This window comes from Camelus bactrianus, chromosome 9 (assembly GCF_048773025.1).
Source record: "Camelus bactrianus isolate YW-2024 breed Bactrian camel chromosome 9, ASM4877302v1, whole genome shotgun sequence".
Lineage (NCBI taxonomy): Eukaryota > Metazoa > Chordata > Mammalia > Artiodactyla > Camelidae > Camelus > Camelus bactrianus.
In genome coordinates, this window is record NC_133547.1 from 64,090,915 (window position 1) to 64,107,577 (window position 16,663).

The 16,663-nt window shown below is 43.3% G+C and overlaps 1 protein-coding gene and 1 long non-coding RNA gene across 2 annotated transcripts in view; one reads left to right on the top strand and one right to left on the bottom strand.

Moving 5' to 3' along the window:
* Nucleotides 1–16,663, top strand: part of CDH11 (cadherin 11) — a 141,764-nt gene that overhangs the window by 29,215 nt on the left and 95,886 nt on the right. The gene's annotated exons all lie outside the window — the stretch shown is intronic.
* On the bottom strand, nucleotides 1,123–14,145 carry LOC141578674 (uncharacterized). The gene is made up of 3 exons (XR_012509271.1): nucleotides 13,494–14,145; nucleotides 12,328–12,849; nucleotides 1,123–9,607 (listed from the first exon to the last, which is right to left on the bottom strand). It is a non-coding gene; the product is annotated as an uncharacterized LOC141578674 (long non-coding RNA).

A 16,663-nucleotide genomic window follows, 5' to 3' on the forward strand; every position in this document is an offset into this window, starting at 1 on the left:
TAGAATCAATGTCACAGGCAAATGGTGCCTTTAAAACTGGTTGTGGTCCTACCAGGAGGTGAATGGTTTGGCCTTTTGGAAGCAGCCTCCAACTAGCACAAAACCCACTGGGTTTTCAATATTCTTTTTTTAATTGAAGTACAGTACAGGCTCCTCAGTTGAAGCTGGTTTCAGTTGAATCTTGGTATTGACGTTCACCAGCGGTGTAGCTTTTGAGAAAACTAAAGATTATCTGGCAGCCTTACTTCTCATATCTGAAAAAGATATAGTAAGAGTTCCTTGCTTTCACATAGCAGTTTGGAGCATTAACTCAGGCAGTGAATGAAAAGGGCTTTGCTAAGGGCCCAGTAATCAGCAAGTGCCCAAAGAATGTGAGAAGGCCTGTAACCATGGATATGCATCACCTTCTCTGACCTTTTACTTCTTTCATTTTAAATTGGAAGTAATTGTAGTGCCTAAAAGTGGTGAGTTTCAGTAAGAAAACAGAACTGAGTGAATCTACAAAGCAGTAGTCTCTCAGGTCTTCCTGTGAAAGACAAGAGGATGGAGACAGGACCACTCTGCGTCCCCAGCCCCTGGGGCTGCTCTCGGCACATGCTGAATAGACACGTGAGCACTAATCAATAGCTAAATTGTACACAAGGAGCTGTTTTCAGAATTTATTTATATACTAGATTCTTAAGATAATCTAGGTATCTCTTCCTCTAAAGACTAGGACTAGACTTACCATATGACCCAGTAATCCTGCTCCTGGGCATATATCCAGAAAGAACCCTACTACAGAATGACACCTGCACCCCAATGTTCATAGCAGCAATATTTACAATAGTCAAGACATGTCCATCGACAGATGACTAGATAAAGAAGATGTGGTATATTTATACAATGGAATACTATTCAGCCATAAAAATTGACAACATAATGCCATTTGCAGCAACATGGATGTTCCTGGAGAATGTCATTGTAAGTGAAGTAAGCCAGAAATAGAAAGCAAAATACCATATGAGGTCGCTCATATGTGGAATCAAAACGAAAACAAATACAAAACAGAAACAGACTCATAGACATAGAATACAAACTTGTGGTTGCCGAGGGGGAGGTGGGTGGGAATGGACAGACTGGGATTTCAAAATGTAGAATAGATAAACAAGATTGTACTGTGTAGCACAGGGAAATATATACAGGATCTTGTGGTGGCTCACAGCGAAAGAGAATGTAACAATGAATGTATGTATGTTCATGTATAACTGAAAAATTGAGCTCTACACTGGAATTTGACACAACATTGTAAAATGACTATAACTCAATAAAAAATGTTAAACTTAAAAACAAAACAAAAGATAATCTAGATATCTCATTTTGTTTATGATAATAATGCTTATGATAATTATGCTCATCATCACAAGCAAAATTCTTTGGCTGCCACTCCCAACACCCCATGAGGATGGCAAAGTTACTTATCTCATTTTCCAGAGGAGAAACCCCAAGCTCAGAGAGCTTGGGTGAATTGACTAAGGTGGAACAGAGTGACAGTTCAGGTTATCTGACCTCAGGGTGCTGGAGCTTAATTATTCCGCTTGCTGCTTTAACACCCTGTGTGACTTTGGCTGGTAATCTCTAGAAATAAGCAACAGGGGTAGGCAAGGTTAGGAATAATTTTTTAAGTACCTGTGGAGAGCATGGAAAAATAAATTTTTGCCCTTGGATGAATCAGTGATACGTTAAAAAAAAAATTCTGTAGCTATAAGCTAATTAACTCCTAGCCAAAATGAGAAAAGAAAGGCTATTTTGTTAATATTATGTTAAGCCGTGTTCTTGTTAGATATAATGGAGAAAACACAAATGACAGTTGTGCCACTGAGTATATTATTTCAAGGTGCTCACCTCTGAACCACCACCCCTGTAAGGAGGTAGAAACTTGCCAAACACTCCCTCTGCGTAAGCGTGACCACCTTTCTGACTCATATGGTCCTCCCCATTTCCAGCGCGGGCACCCCCAGACACAATCATTTAGTTTCACCTCTTTTTCTTTTATTTTTAGGTAGACCTTTCCTGTTTATTTTAATCTGTAGGTGCCTCCGTCACTCCCTGTCATTGAAGACATGGAATCATTTATCCTGTCATTCAGGCTTTCTCAACCTCAGCACCGTTAATGTTTTGAGCAGGACCATCTTTTCTGGTGGGGGTTGTCCTATACGTTATAGCGTGTTTAGCAGCATCCCTGGTCTCTACTCACTAGATGCCAGTAGCATCCCTTCACCAGCTGTGACAACCCAAAATGTTCCCAGATACTGCCAAATATCCCTTAGGGGCTCAAATTGCCTTCAGTTGACAACCATGGCTGTAGAGTTTTCCCTCTGTCCTCTTAATCTTCTGAAAATTGGATCTTGGATGAGAGTCTTAATCAGATTGAGGTTCAATTTTTGTATTTATTTTATTTATTCATTGCTAAGACTGCTTCCTAGGTGGTGGCGTGCACTTCCCTCTGGAGGCACGTAATTTCTCTCTTTGTGATGCCAGCCACCCTTGATGCCAGTGTCTAGATCCTGTATAAGAGGCTGCAGGATGTTGATAAGCCAGTTCTCTCATCCCCTTGCCATTGATTTGTGAGAACGTTTGTTAAAGAGCAGCCTTCCTTGGCTACAGTTTGGTTGCCCGTGTGGTTTGAATGGGAAAGGTGTGATACAAGTTTCCCATTCTCCCGGGACACTTTTCATGTAACAGCCAGCTCTTTCCATTCTTCTCATCTTCTCAACCTTTAAGACCCAACTTATCAAATGAGTCAGGACCAGTGTGCCCCCCCCCCCCCAGCCTCACCTGGTAAAGTGAGTGCTCCTGTGCTGTTCAGGTTCAGGACGAAACCTACCATGTTCGGCGGAACCATTGGTGATGATTGGTTCCCCTGTCCTCTCTCACTAGGAACTGAGTGAGGAAAGATGACTCTCACTTTTCCTTCCTCTCACTGCCTAGATTTGAACCAGGCAGCCTGGTACCTTAGAAATAGCACAGGCTTGGCAGTGAAATAAATCTGGATCCAAACTCCAAAGCTGAAAAGTAGCTGCTGGGTAATTCAAGCAAGACACTCAAAGTTTTTGTGCTTCCGTATCTTCATTGTCAAAATAGAAAAAGGAAGATCTCACAGAGCTGTTTTTAAGTATCAAGTCATTTGGAAACTGTGCTCATGGGAGAAACATTCCAAACACATGGATGGTGTTCTTTGCTATTAAAGGAGTAGGTTCTGCGGTAGAGCACAGTTAGCATGCACGAGGTCCTGGGTTCAATTCCCAGTACCTCCGTTTAAAAAATGAGTAAAAGTGCTTGTATTTAAGGAGCACTCGCTTTGAGCCACGCTCCACTACATGTGCCCCCTGGATGCCTTCTCCTTTGATCCCCCTGCTGTGCCCCATCCTGTGTGGCAGGTGAAGAAAATGAGGTTTACAGGGGTTAAGTGGCCTGTGCAAAACTTCCAAACTGATGTGGGTTGACTCTAGACTAAACTCAGACCTTTTGATAGGCTCTGTTGTATTGCATCCTGCCTTTAATTGGGGTGCTAAGCCTTGAATGAATGAATGAATGAATGAATGAGTGGAAGAATGAGTGAACGAATACTAGGTGAGTGCATATAAGAAGATGATGCTAGAAGTCTGTTAGCAAGTAATTCTTTCCTCCCACGGCATCTCTTCTTCAGGGATTTAGTTGAATCTAGACCTTTCATTTCACATTTGGGTTGAGCCAGGAAATAGCAGAGCCATGATTTGGGTGCAGGTGTTGGGCAAAGTGGAGTGTCAGGCGTTCAGTCTGGCTGCTGCGACTGTCCAGTGATGGGGTCTGCGTGCTCCTCACCTGAGCTTGGACACTCCTTGGCACATGTGTCTGATCAGTTGTTCTTCCTCTTACGATAAGGGGCTCGCTGGTCCATGCAGTCCTCTAGGCACTATAGTTCCCTGGGCGAGGCCTGTGTCCCTGCCTCTTGCTTTCCACCCAGCTACTACCTGTTAAAGGGTAGTTTTCCAGTTGTCACCAGAGCTCAGTTGAGCCTGGAATCTGGCCGGACATCAGGGTGCCACTGGGAGGAATGTAACCTGGCATAGCCCAGGAAGCTGAACTCTCTTGAAAAGGATGTGGGTGGACATTCCTCCAGGGGGTGGGGATCCCCTGCCCACAGCCTCTGAGTTGGACCTCATCCAAGTGGGAAGGTGAGAGACTGTTAGGTGAACTCGGCCTGAAATGGGAAGCAGCAGCCCTGGGGGCGCACTGGGCACAGTGCGTGGACCAGGAGTGGGTCATCAGCATCTTCACTCTCCCTTGCTCCCGTCTCTCTTGGCAATGCTGTATAGACTTTGTATGATATTTCCCCGAACGCATTGTATGGTCACTACCAGTCACGTTTCAAATAGATTTCAGAACCCATTAATAAACTATACAGCTGCTTAAAATTGACAAATTTTATTTCAGCATGTGTTCGGAGTGAATATTTTTTGAGTGATACGATGTGTTTATGGTTTGGGGAATACAAAAAAAAAAAAAAAAAAAAAAAGGCTCAAGCTCCCTTCGGGATGTTCTGCGTTTTGATCCTGGCAAATGACATCCTACTCTGATAGGCTAACAAAGTCGTCCGCCATCTTGATAGGCTCTGTTGTGTTGCAGTCGATGGCGGATACTCTCCCTGCCTGTCTGTGTGAGCCATCCTGTCTGTCATTGCCATTACACTGAATGGCTCATCCTTGCAGTACCATTAAGTTTTCATACCACTTTTCAAGGTATGTGGTTTGATGGATCAATTTAAGAGTTCAAGAGAAATATTAGAATGGTGGCTATAGAGAGGCATGTATATGCAGTGTTATCCAATGTGAAATATATTAAATATATATAAATTATAAATATGTCCATTTTCATGTATAAAAGCAAATCACTTGAGAAATGACTTTTACTAAGAAAACACCATACGATGTGGCAACAGCTCTGCCCTTCCATAAAATGCTGGAGACACAAAGATGAATAAAGTAGGACACCTGTCCTAATACAGGTCATGGTACATCAAGGACCCAGGCTGAAGAAACAACCATAGAGGGGAAAAAAAAAATCACACAGAATGGACAAATTAAGCTGCCAACTTTTTGTACATCAAAAAATGTGCTAAGCACAAATATGACTAAAGACCAAATCTGGGAAACACTCAAAACTAATATGATCTAAAGAAATATTTTAGTGTTTAAATAGAGAGCTCTTGCAAGTGGATAAGAAAAGATACCATTACTCAATGGAAAAGAGGGGAGAGACTTAATCACACAGTTCCCAGAATTGTACATGACTGTACACACAGACACACATGTACAAACACTCACATTAAAAATTCACCATGTTGCTGTTCAAAGAAAGATAAGTTTAAGCAACAACGCATTTACAGCTTTTAGGAAAATGGGTGGAGGACTTGCTACCATGATGGGGCAGGGGAGTGTGATGGGCATTTCAACCCCACTGGTGGGTGTGTTAAATTAAAACATCTTTTCTGGAGAGTAATCCACAATATGTATATAGAAGTTTAAAATACCATCTCTTTGACCCAGCAATTTCCCTTCTAAACATCCCTTCTAAGAGAATACACAGGTATGTGGACAGAGATTAATGCACAGTTAAAGTAGCTGCATTGTTACTTATAATAAGAAAAAAAATTAAACTACCAAATAGCCCACTAGTAGGGGGTTGAATGGTTGTGTAGTCTGTTGTACATTCTGACAGGCAATTACACTACCATTAGAAGCAGGGTTCCCGAAGAATGTTTAGCAGAGGTGAAGTCAGGTGCAGTAGAAATATCTCAACTGTGTTTAGAACTTGGACAAAGGTGGAAGGAAATGTTTATTTTCTTATTTACACATTTTATTTCTCAACATTTTGACACTGAGTGTGCGTTATCTGGTAATTAGAAAAATATCAATAAATAAAACCTAAGAATTGATAATCATAATGCAGTGTGAGTGGAGCATTACACAAAGGAGATTGGGGTTTACGGGCGATTGATCAATTAATTCTGCCTGATGATTCAGGCAGAGAAATCTGGAGAAAAGAGATGGAGTTTGAAGATGGAGACATAATTTGCCCCCTGGGTAAGGGAAAGAAAGTCATTTTGGGACCTTCAGGAGTGTGGGTCGTGGAAGTGACAGAAGCATACACGTGCCTGGTGTGTGAAGGGGTAGAGTTGATCTGGCGTGACTGGACCGTGCACGCCGCAGGGCACAGGGCTCGGGTGAGTGAAGAAAGGTGAGGGATGCCAGGCTGTGAAAGGCCTTCCGTTTTCAGGCCGTGCTGAGGCGTTTCAGCATCAAAACCTAATCACAGAATCTGGGAGACTCACAGCTGAACACTGACTGGAAAACACACACATGCATACACAGAGTAAGACACATTTCATTACACAAATCAATGTAACGGCATACATATACATGTACAGCATACATACATGTACAGACACTTTTCAGGAAAAGCTTGGAGGTGAGGTAAAAAAAAAAATCAATGTTTTCTCTGTGATATAATTCAAAGAAAACCCTGGTAGGAAAAAAAAATATTTAAAAACGCTTTTTCTTTTCCCACAGTTAACTCTTCCCTATCCTTCAAGGCTTCCCAGCCTTCAGTAAGTCTGTTGGAGAGGCTGTTCCTGGTCAACTATGCTTTAGCAGCTGTTTCTTCCTCCTGGTTATCGGTTAGTGATTGCTAATTAGACTGTAGACCTTGTGCAGACGGTGGCGAGATCTACGGTGTATCTCATTGTATCCCCAGTGCCTAGTATATAGAACATGCTCACAGTCCCCGTGGGAATGAATGTCACAACACCCCTGCTCGTGAAAGACTTTGTCAGAATTCATCACGTTGGCTACTTCTGTAACTTCTTGTGATTCAGACCACTCTGGGTTTAGGAATAAATTCAGGCACGTTAGGCTGGGGTGATGTCAACTTTTTACACACGTGTGGGTGTTCATTTTGAAACTGTTGTTAAGCTTGGAGACAACAAACAGTGGCTGGATAACCAATTGCTTAAGGTCAAGCAGTCAGGGTTCTAATTTAGCCTCTGCCACAAATTCCTCAAATGGTATTAGTTTCGCTCTGTTCCTTCAGTTTTCTCCCCTGTGCAAGGAGGCTCTGAACTCAGTCTGAGTGTCTGATTCCAGGATCCCACCACAGGAACATCCACTCTTTACTTACTTGCCTCATGAGTTCTCGTGCAAAGCGCAGCAGAAAGCAGCACCTGATAAATGCTTGATGGCTTACTAATCAGAATGTCTGTTAGAATTCTTTATATTTTGAGATTGAGAACACCATCCTGTAAAGTTTCTGGCAAGTTCTGGAAAAAAAAAATCAGTTTCTTTCAGTGTGATGGGATTTTTTACAACTGTATTTCAGTGGGAAACTCCATGGTTTCCTTTGTGGACCCTCTATGCCTTTATTAGGGCAACAGCATAATACGAAATACAGTCAGCCCTCTGTATCCGCAGCTTCTGCGTCCGTGGTTTCAAACAACTACAGATCAAAAATATTTGGAAAAACAATTCCACCAAGTTCCAAAAAGCAAAGCTTGAATTTGCCACATGCCAGTAACTATTTACATAGCATTTACATTGTATTTACAATGATTTACATAGCATTTACATTATATTAGGTATTATAAATAATCTAGAAATGATTTAAAGTACATAGAAGGATTTGCATAGGTTATAGGCAAATATTGCATCATTTTCCATAGGGACTAGAGCCATCCATGGATTCTGGTATCCTCAAGTGAGAGGTTCTGGAACCAATCCCCCTCGGTACCCAGGGACAACGGTAGTGCCTTTGCTGATGCTAATTCTGACGATTTTCTATCCCCACTGATGTGTTAAAGGCACCTGCTGCCACCAGGAACACTAATGTATCACATGTCTCAAGCAGAAGGCAGAGGTTCTGAGCTCGATAAGTACAAGCATATTTACTTCCTAGTAGGGATCTGTGAATTGTTTTTCTATGCATGAAGACAGCAGAGTGAGGGCAAGAAACTGTGAAGCCTTGTAGACAAACACCATCACAGATTTAGCTCTCTAGATTTCACTATCAGTATTGGGGAGATTTTTTTGACTTCTATACATTGTCAACACAAACACACACACACACACACACACACACACACACATGTATACACATATATGAAAGAAATTTCCAGAGGAATGAACAGATGATGCTGTAATTTGCTTTCAGTGATAATACATCTCCTGGGGGTAGGATGGGGTTTTCTCAAGCAAGTGATTATAGTCCGAGAATCAGAGGACCAACACAATGGCCACCTTCTGCTTCAGAAACACTTGAACTAAATGTCTCTGAGTTTCTATATCTGTGAATGATGTGAACACAGGTGTTAAGCACACAGAGAACATTCAGATGCATTTCTGGCTAACGTAAATTGAAGCGAAAATATTTGAGACGAGCCAGCCTTATCCTTGACAGGAAGAGGTAAGATGCTGCAAAGTCTGGAAGATGGAACAGAGTGGTGAACGATATGATGTTAAAGCTGTTTTATCTATCCCATCAAATATTTGGGAAACTTGATATTGCTGAGTTCCGTAGCTGTGTAATGACTTAATATTTAATTTAAAAGGATATCCTCCTTTAAGCATATTGCGTGGATTGTAAACCCTGTACACTTCCTTTCAAGGTACCTCATAATTTGCTTTTTCATTGTCTTTGACTGCAAGAAACTTGTTAGACTACTGTGTGGGTGAGATGTAGCATTTGCTAATTTTATTTTTCCTTCCTTTTCTCAGTTGCCATTGTGTTTTCGCATTTGAGTACCACAAGTATAATTAGCCTTTGCAGTATCTTCATTTCCATTGTTATTAATTATCCTCTTTACATTAAATTTTCACTTTTCTGCCACATGTGCCTTATGGTGGAAAATATTTTCTTCTGTAGCAGAGAGAGGAAGATAAACACATGTAATGAGCTTCCACGACATGCCAGGCTCTCTGCTCTGTCATCACACCTTATCCCTGTGCAATCATCAGTAAAGATGCTTATACCCATTTTTTTCCCTCAGATAAGAAAACTGACATTTAAAGAGATTAAGTGATTTTCAGGTCTTCATATGTTGGAATGGTAGAGTCAGAAGTTACACCTGCCGGCATCTTTACTTCTTTGTGACCTTTGCATAGAGTGTTTGCTAAGGAATAAGAGCCTATAGGATATTTTTTTCCACTTAGAAATAATGTGGTGTTATGGAATAAGTGTACTGAATGTGCAGTCAGAAGGATCTCGGTTCCATTTATGCTCCTGATTATCCCTGCATGTCAGTTGGTGATTGATTAGACTCTCTGAAGTCCTAGTTGCCCCTTAAAAAAATGGGGTTGACCAGATCTCTCTCTCCAAGTGTCTGCAGGATTAGAAATACCACATTCTCATAGGATGAGCTGGATCAGAAGGAGATATTCTCGCCTCTGGTTTTTTTTTTTTTTTTCTCTCCACCCATCCTCCATTTTTTCAGGCTGTGAAACACTGATGGAGGTTATTGATGGCTTCTCCAGGTGGAAAAGCAGCTCAGTGAGCCCCAGGGAGGGAGGGCTTTCTTTTGTGGTCTGTTGGCATCACCCTGTGAAAGAGAAAAGAACAAGCAAAGACAGCCATGCCTTTCAAGCTGGGATGCAGGAATTGGAATAGGGGTTTGTAGGAGATAAATCAGAGAAAATTGTTTAGAATTGGTACAAACGAAATTTGAGCTTAACAAGTGCTGGAGTGGTGAGGCAGGATTTGTGCTCCTCTAGCTGAGATGCAATTACTGCACCTCGAGGGGGAAGGAGCTTGTTGGCAAACTCTGGGAGGCACAGGAGTACTCATCTCATCCTGCCTGGGACCAGCGACTCGTAGCCTTTCTCAAAGGCAGAGTTATAGGCAGTCAGCAATGCCACTTCTTTTTTATCGCACCTCTTTTACCAAACCAAAAATACTAGGTACTGTGTATTGAGCCCCACCATAAACTAGGTGTGGGGTACACCAGGTACTTGCTTATACCAGGGGGAAGTTACAAACAGGAGTGTTTCCATGGAACTTCTTGCTAATGTTAACTTCCTGGGCTCGCTTTTTTTTTTTTTTTTTTTACTTTGGGAAAGTTAATGTGATTGTTTATGTATCATACAAAAGTACATATATATGAATTATCTCATAGCAACAATGTAACCTTCATGACAGCCCCATGAAGAAGACTTAATCATTTCCATTTTCCTTGTTCAGAGAGGTTAAATAGCTGCCTCAGTGTCACTCAGCTGTTTGAGTCAGAGCTGGTCCAGTCAGTGCCATGTGGTCTACACCGGCTTTGCAGCAGCACCTTGTCCAGGGATGGTATTCTGGGAGCACTGGGCTGTGCCTGTTTCATCAAAAGAGATAAATCTGCAGGGCTGTATTGCTTGTTAGAGGTGGATTCTCCCGAAATACCCTTTTGGCTATATTGTGAAAGCCAGTGATTCAAAGATTCTTGCCAAAGGATCATCATAAATCTTGTTTAGACAGAGAAATCCCTGAAGGAAGAAAGGCTCTCTGCAGTCGCCCACAGCCTGTATCAACAGTGCCCAGAACAGGCAAATTTGCAACAATATTTGAATGAGAGCCTAGGGGCTTGTTTACACGGGCAGGGGCACAGATGGTCCCGTAAGCAGGATTTGATGAAGAGTCCCTTCCCCCTACACGGAGAGTGGGTTAAGGGCTTTTGGACAATGTTGTCTAAGAGGCCACTGTCACATGTGGATTCCTGTAATCCTCTGCCTGAGTTGCTGTGTCTCATTTAGTGACAAGCAAGCTTGTCTGATATTCTGTTCCAGACCTTGGTGAAAATTAAAGGCTGATAGCTGTTTCTTCCAGTCCTCTTTTCTCCATCCCTTTAGTCTAGTCAGGCTGGCATACCATTCTGGCAGTACACACCCCAAATGGTGGTGACGTGAGCAGATCACCCAGCACACGGGCTTTTCCTTCTGTGGAATCAGTCTGCTCGTGTTTGCCAGGCCCTACCATGTGTAGGACACAGTGCTCTATGCTGGAGGGCATGGGATGTGAGGAGGAGAACGATAAATGCGTGTGTGCGCGTGCGTGTGTGTGTGTGTGTGTTGAGGGGGGCTCTCTTTCTTTTGAAAGGATGTCCCCAGGTACATGCATTTTAATCAGAAATGTTAACCATCTCTTCCACCCAAGGATGGAAGAGGCTTTAATATCACCCAAATAATTTTTGCATTACTCTGTACAATAATTAGGAAAGGTTTATACAGAAAAAATACTCTTTTGAACACACACACATTCTGAGAAAGTCTTGGACTTGGAGATAGAGGTGAAAATTACAAACAAGGGTACATCTATGGGAGCTTCTTATTAATGTTCAACTGCTTGGGTGCTTTTTTGGACTTTGGGAAAAGTAATTGTATTTTCCATGTATTTATGAATTATCTCACAGCAAAAGTCCTGTAAGGTAGACACCATTAGAATGATCTTCTGGACTGAGAAATAAATAAGGTTCAGGGAGGTTAAGTCACATGCCTGAGGTCACATAGCTAATAAGTGAAGGAACAGGTCATCTGAGTCCCAGTTGCTAAGCCCAAAGCACCTGCGCTCTTGCTGCTCCCTGGAGTTTTACTGAAGGGCAGTGGAAGATAGTTTGGGTATGCTGAACTAGTGCTGTTTTATTACTCTCATCAGCAACTGATTCCCCCTGGAGCCCGGTGTTTTTGCAGTGCTAACCAATGCACAGTCCCATCCTGTCCTCTGTGATATTCCTGCCCCTGCCTCCACAGCCAGGCAGAGGAGCAAGGGAAACAGAAAGTTAAATGAACTCCCCAAAGGGCAGTCACCAGGAGTCAGTGGGTATTTGCTTTAATTTGTTTGATTTAGAACAAAACAAAACAACGAATGTTCTCTGCCTCTGGGTCCAAGGACTTGGCCACAGATTTAACAACAGAGGTTCCCATGAATAACGAGAGAGTTTCCAAGTTGTCTGAAAACAACCACATCAAAGAGACATCAAAATGAAGCTCAGGTGTGTGCCTCCCTGGCCCACTGTCCTGAGCCTCAGCAGCGCACAGCCGTCACCTGGGCACTTATTAGAAGGGCAGGACCTCAGCCCTTTCCCCCAGACCTGCTGGAGCAGAATCTGCATCTTAATTATGTCTCCGTATGACTTGTTCATTATCTCCCAGCCAAGGCCAGAGCCAGGATGAAGTGAGTGAGTCGCTGAACAGAGTCTAAAACTTGAGTGCCCCCAAAATGCAGTGATCAACGTAAGCAATATTTAATGCAATATTTTTTTTAATTTCTAAAAAATGTTAAAGGTACCTGGACATCTGTTGGCTTCTCTTTTCTGGATCCTTGGGGGAGAGGGCAAGAGAAAAGGCTAGAGAAGGTCGGGGAACTTTGATTTCTTGTCTTCTCTAAATATTCTGAATTTCCAGCAAGTGAAACTGCATCGAGCTGTTTCTCTCTGGGTCTGCATCCCTCTGTATTACTGGATTTTCCAAAACTGTGATTATACCATTATAGCCTGAACACCAAGCTCTGAGTTCCGTTCAACCGGCAGACGTAGATCATACTAATGATGACAATAATGATCAAAGTAGGCAACGTTTATCCGGGGCTTGCTGTATGCTAAGTGCATTACATGAATGAACTTATTTAAATTTTACAAGAACACTGTGAGGGCGGTACCGTAGTTATCTCCGTTTTAGAGATGAGGAGATGGAGGGGTACAGAGGTTCGGTAGCTTGTCTGAGGTTGTCCAGTTAGTCATAACTACAAGGGGCCAAGTTCAGATCCAGGCGACTTGCCCCAGAGTCAGCTCTCTTTACTACTTTAACAAATCTACAAGTAAAATAGTGAAACATGAATTTACATGGTATTCCGAGTTCTTAAGAAATTCCAAGTTCTAAAGCAAATTTATGCACACTTTTTTTTCCCTTCAGTGTGCAAGTATGAGTTTGCCAAGTGTCTTTTTATTCTGAAAATCTGTCCCTTTTTTACATTTTCTATGTTAAAATGCTCTTTAAAACAATGAAATGAGAGTAATAGACAATCATAGTTTGCCTTTTTAAAACGTCCATAAAATTTTGGCTGCCATTTTCTTTCAAATTAGGGCAGGAGGGGAGGGGAGAAGATGCTTTTGGTTGGAGGGAAAACAAATATTTCAGGGTCATCCTGGCAGCACCTGCGACCCCAGGTGGGCCCTATGTGGCCCTGCCCCGCCCGTCATTGCTCCTGCTGCAGCCCCTGCGCTCTCCTCTCTGGCTGGTGTCTGGGACTCATTAGCAGTGGGTGTGTGTCTCGCCACAGTGGCTCATTCACAGGGCTGCCAGCAGTGCCAGGGATCGGGGCTGCCTCTCTGGCCGTCCTGGGAGGCCGCCGCCGCTCCGCGCTGTCCAGTACAAAAGCTGTGCCGCACCCTCTCACGGCCCTGCAGTCTTTGGAGCCCCCACGGGAGATGCCCTAAGATCCAGGAGGGAAGGTACCTTGGAGATGGCGTTGTCACGGCCGGATCCTGCCTCTCAAGGAGGACTCTAGGCGCTCAGCTGCTGCTCGGTGACCTTCGTGATGGTGGAGTGAGTAGGCACTGGATTTAACGCGCCTGGCCTCTCCATCTGCCAGCTGGGGTGCAGGTGCCAGCGATACTCGCCAGCCTGGACGAGGGACGGGAATGGTGGCACAGAGATCCCAGCAAAGGGGCCTGGCTTTTGTGGACACGCGCTTAGAGCCGTTTTGTTTCTGCCTTGCCTGCGCTGTAGCAGCCTTCCACTCCCTCCCTGCCTCTCCGAACACCGTGCCCTGTGCTATTTCTGTGCCTGCTACTTGCGTCCTCATCTCCATCTGATTCAGGGTTTGTTTTTAATTCGAGCTTGATCGTTCCTGCTGCCAGAGCCAAGGCTCGAGGCTCAGCCTGGGCTGTGGATCCCGTGTTAGGAGTTTCCGGAAGTTTGTTCTGGTCCATCTGGGAGAGAACTGACATGGACTGGGCCCTGTTGCCAGATTGTGGTGCCTGGGGACACGCGCTTGGGGCTCTCTTTCCATCTTCGTCTCTGTCTGGTCGTCATCTCATTAAATCTCCCTGGGTCTGTGGCGCTGACTACCAATTGGTGCCTGACCTACTTACAGGGAGCCACTGCATTCCCCCCGCTCATCATAATACATGGGTCATAAGGGTCGGTTCACTGGGATTCAAAGTGGACTGTGTTATTACAGAGTCCTTTCTGCCTCCTTGGAGTGTGTATGTGGATACATACATGTGTGCATGTGTGTGGATGCATGTACATCTGGCGGGGTGGGGGGGGGTTGTGCAGCTGCCCGGGTGAAGGCTGACGTTTTCTGTTGCTGTGTTGGGACTTTGCTTTTGGACCAGTCTTGCGGCTTTGTGTGGGAGGATGCGTAACGGGCTTGCTGGTGTCCCTGCATCCATCTCCTTTCATTTTCTTCTTAGAGCACCTTTTCCCGAGCACGGGTTCTCACATTTTCTGCTTTTAGTGTCAGCTCTGTTTGCCTCTCTTCTGCCAAGGGGCACCACAGAGTTACTCAAAGGACCTTTTGAACTGTTTGTTCAAAGAATGAAGAGCTCAGTCGGGATGGTTACTGGGACAGCACATGCTTCCAACTGGTCTCTGCTGCATCGCTGGACCCTTACTCATGCCTTTGGCTTCTGCCTCTGCTGATCTCAGAAGCCATGTGGGAGGCTGGTTTTGTCGGTGCATCCTGGAGTTTGTGACCTTTTCAGCACCACTTTATATTGCATTTGCAAAGATACCTCCCCCACAACAAACTGCATTTAATAAGTGATAACCAATCTGTGTTCTCATTTTTAATTAATCACATACATAATTGCCAATCAGAGCTTCCAATCAGTAGGAGTTAATCAGAGTTAATGTTTATTTATTTACCAAGCACCTTCTATGTGGCTGACCTATGCCAGGTGCCGGGGATAGAAAAGTGAACACGATTCAGTCTTAGTAGGAGTTTCCAGTATGTAATATTCTTGTTAACTCATCATTTTACTATGGGTAAAATTTACTGAGCACCCTCTGTGTTTGGAGTTGTGCCAAATGCCTGTATCACCTGCTTTCCTGCTTAGAGTGACCTGGTGAGTTAGGCATTAAAGACATCACTTGTCACATGTGGAAACTGACAGAGTTGCAGAGTTGAGTCATTTGCTCCAAGTCACACATTTAATTACAGAGCAGAGGCTTTGAATTCAGGATTTGAACTCAGGATTATAATACTCTACAACTTTCCCATGGACATTGTAGTCCCCACCTCCTGAATTTCTCCCTTCTCTTTCCTACTGAGTAGGTGTTTGCTTTTGTGGGCAGGATAGTGCCCTGTGTTCTCTCCATGTTCCTTTGCTTCTGGTTTAGGGTTTCCCCCCAATTTTACTGAGATATAATTGACATAAAACATTGTCCTTGTCCAAAGTGTACAATATAATGATTTGATGTGTGTATATGTTGCAGAATGATTACCACAATTAACATCAGTCACCTCACACAGTTACAGAGTTTTGCTCTTGTGATAACTTTTAAGATCTACTCTCTTAGAAACTTTCCAATATATAATATATTATCACTCAAAGTCTCTGTTTATAGTTTAGTTTGAAGTTTGAAAACCCTACATACAAATGAATCTGTTGCCTCATAGGATAAATGGAGCTTCAAGCTTCCTAAGACTTGCAGCTCACCTCCTGACTGTTTAGATGGGGAGCCTGCGTAGCAAAGGGAACGCCATGGGCACACAGTGGCAGTGCCTGGGCCTGAACGCAGGACCCCTGACGTGCAGGCCAGTGGTGCTGATCACAGCACATTGCCTGGTTTCTGGCTAATTTATTCAGGGCTAGGTGGCACATCTCAAGATGTGGTCATTCTTTGCAGGCTTGAGGTAAGAGCAGCCAAAATTAGATGACGGTGCAAGCTCATCAAAGGCCGGGTCTAATTTCGTCCATCCCTTTGTCCCTAGTCTGCAGCACAGCTCCAGGTCCACTCTGAGTGGTCAGCAGGTGTGGGTTGGATGAATGAACTGGATGCAGTGAAGGGGGCCTCCAGGGATAAGCTCATGCTATCTATTTGGCCGTTGCTGACCTCCCTTCTTGGATTCTCTCATACCAAAGAGTATTTTAGAATCAAATTGATGGTATCAATATTTAATTTGACACTTCAACGATTCAGTCATTTAGTATCATAAACTATTTTCCTGTTTCTATTTTGGAATAAATTGGCTGGTTCTTTTGGTATCTCTCGGCAGAATAGGGTTTTTTATTGCTTTTGGGGGGTTATTTTGTTTGTTTTGGTGAGGTTTTTTGTTTTGTTTTGTTTTAGCCGTATGGGAAATTGATAGAGGGCTCTCAGTGATCAGACCACTAGTTCACTTTGGGTGTGGCCAGCTCACGTATCTACCTTGCAAAAGAGACATTTCGAATTGCATGATAAGAGTTTATAAAATTGTAATTTTATGTCTAGGATAGATACTATTTTTTTTAAGTATGTAAGAAATGAAGAAGAAGAGAGGAAACAACCACCCATGGTTCATTCACTCTGACTCATAAATTATCCTTATTTCTCTCCTCCTTCCAGTACTTGGCTTAGTCAGGAATATTTTTACATCATCATAATTGGGGTAAAGACTTTGTTTCATAATGAACCAC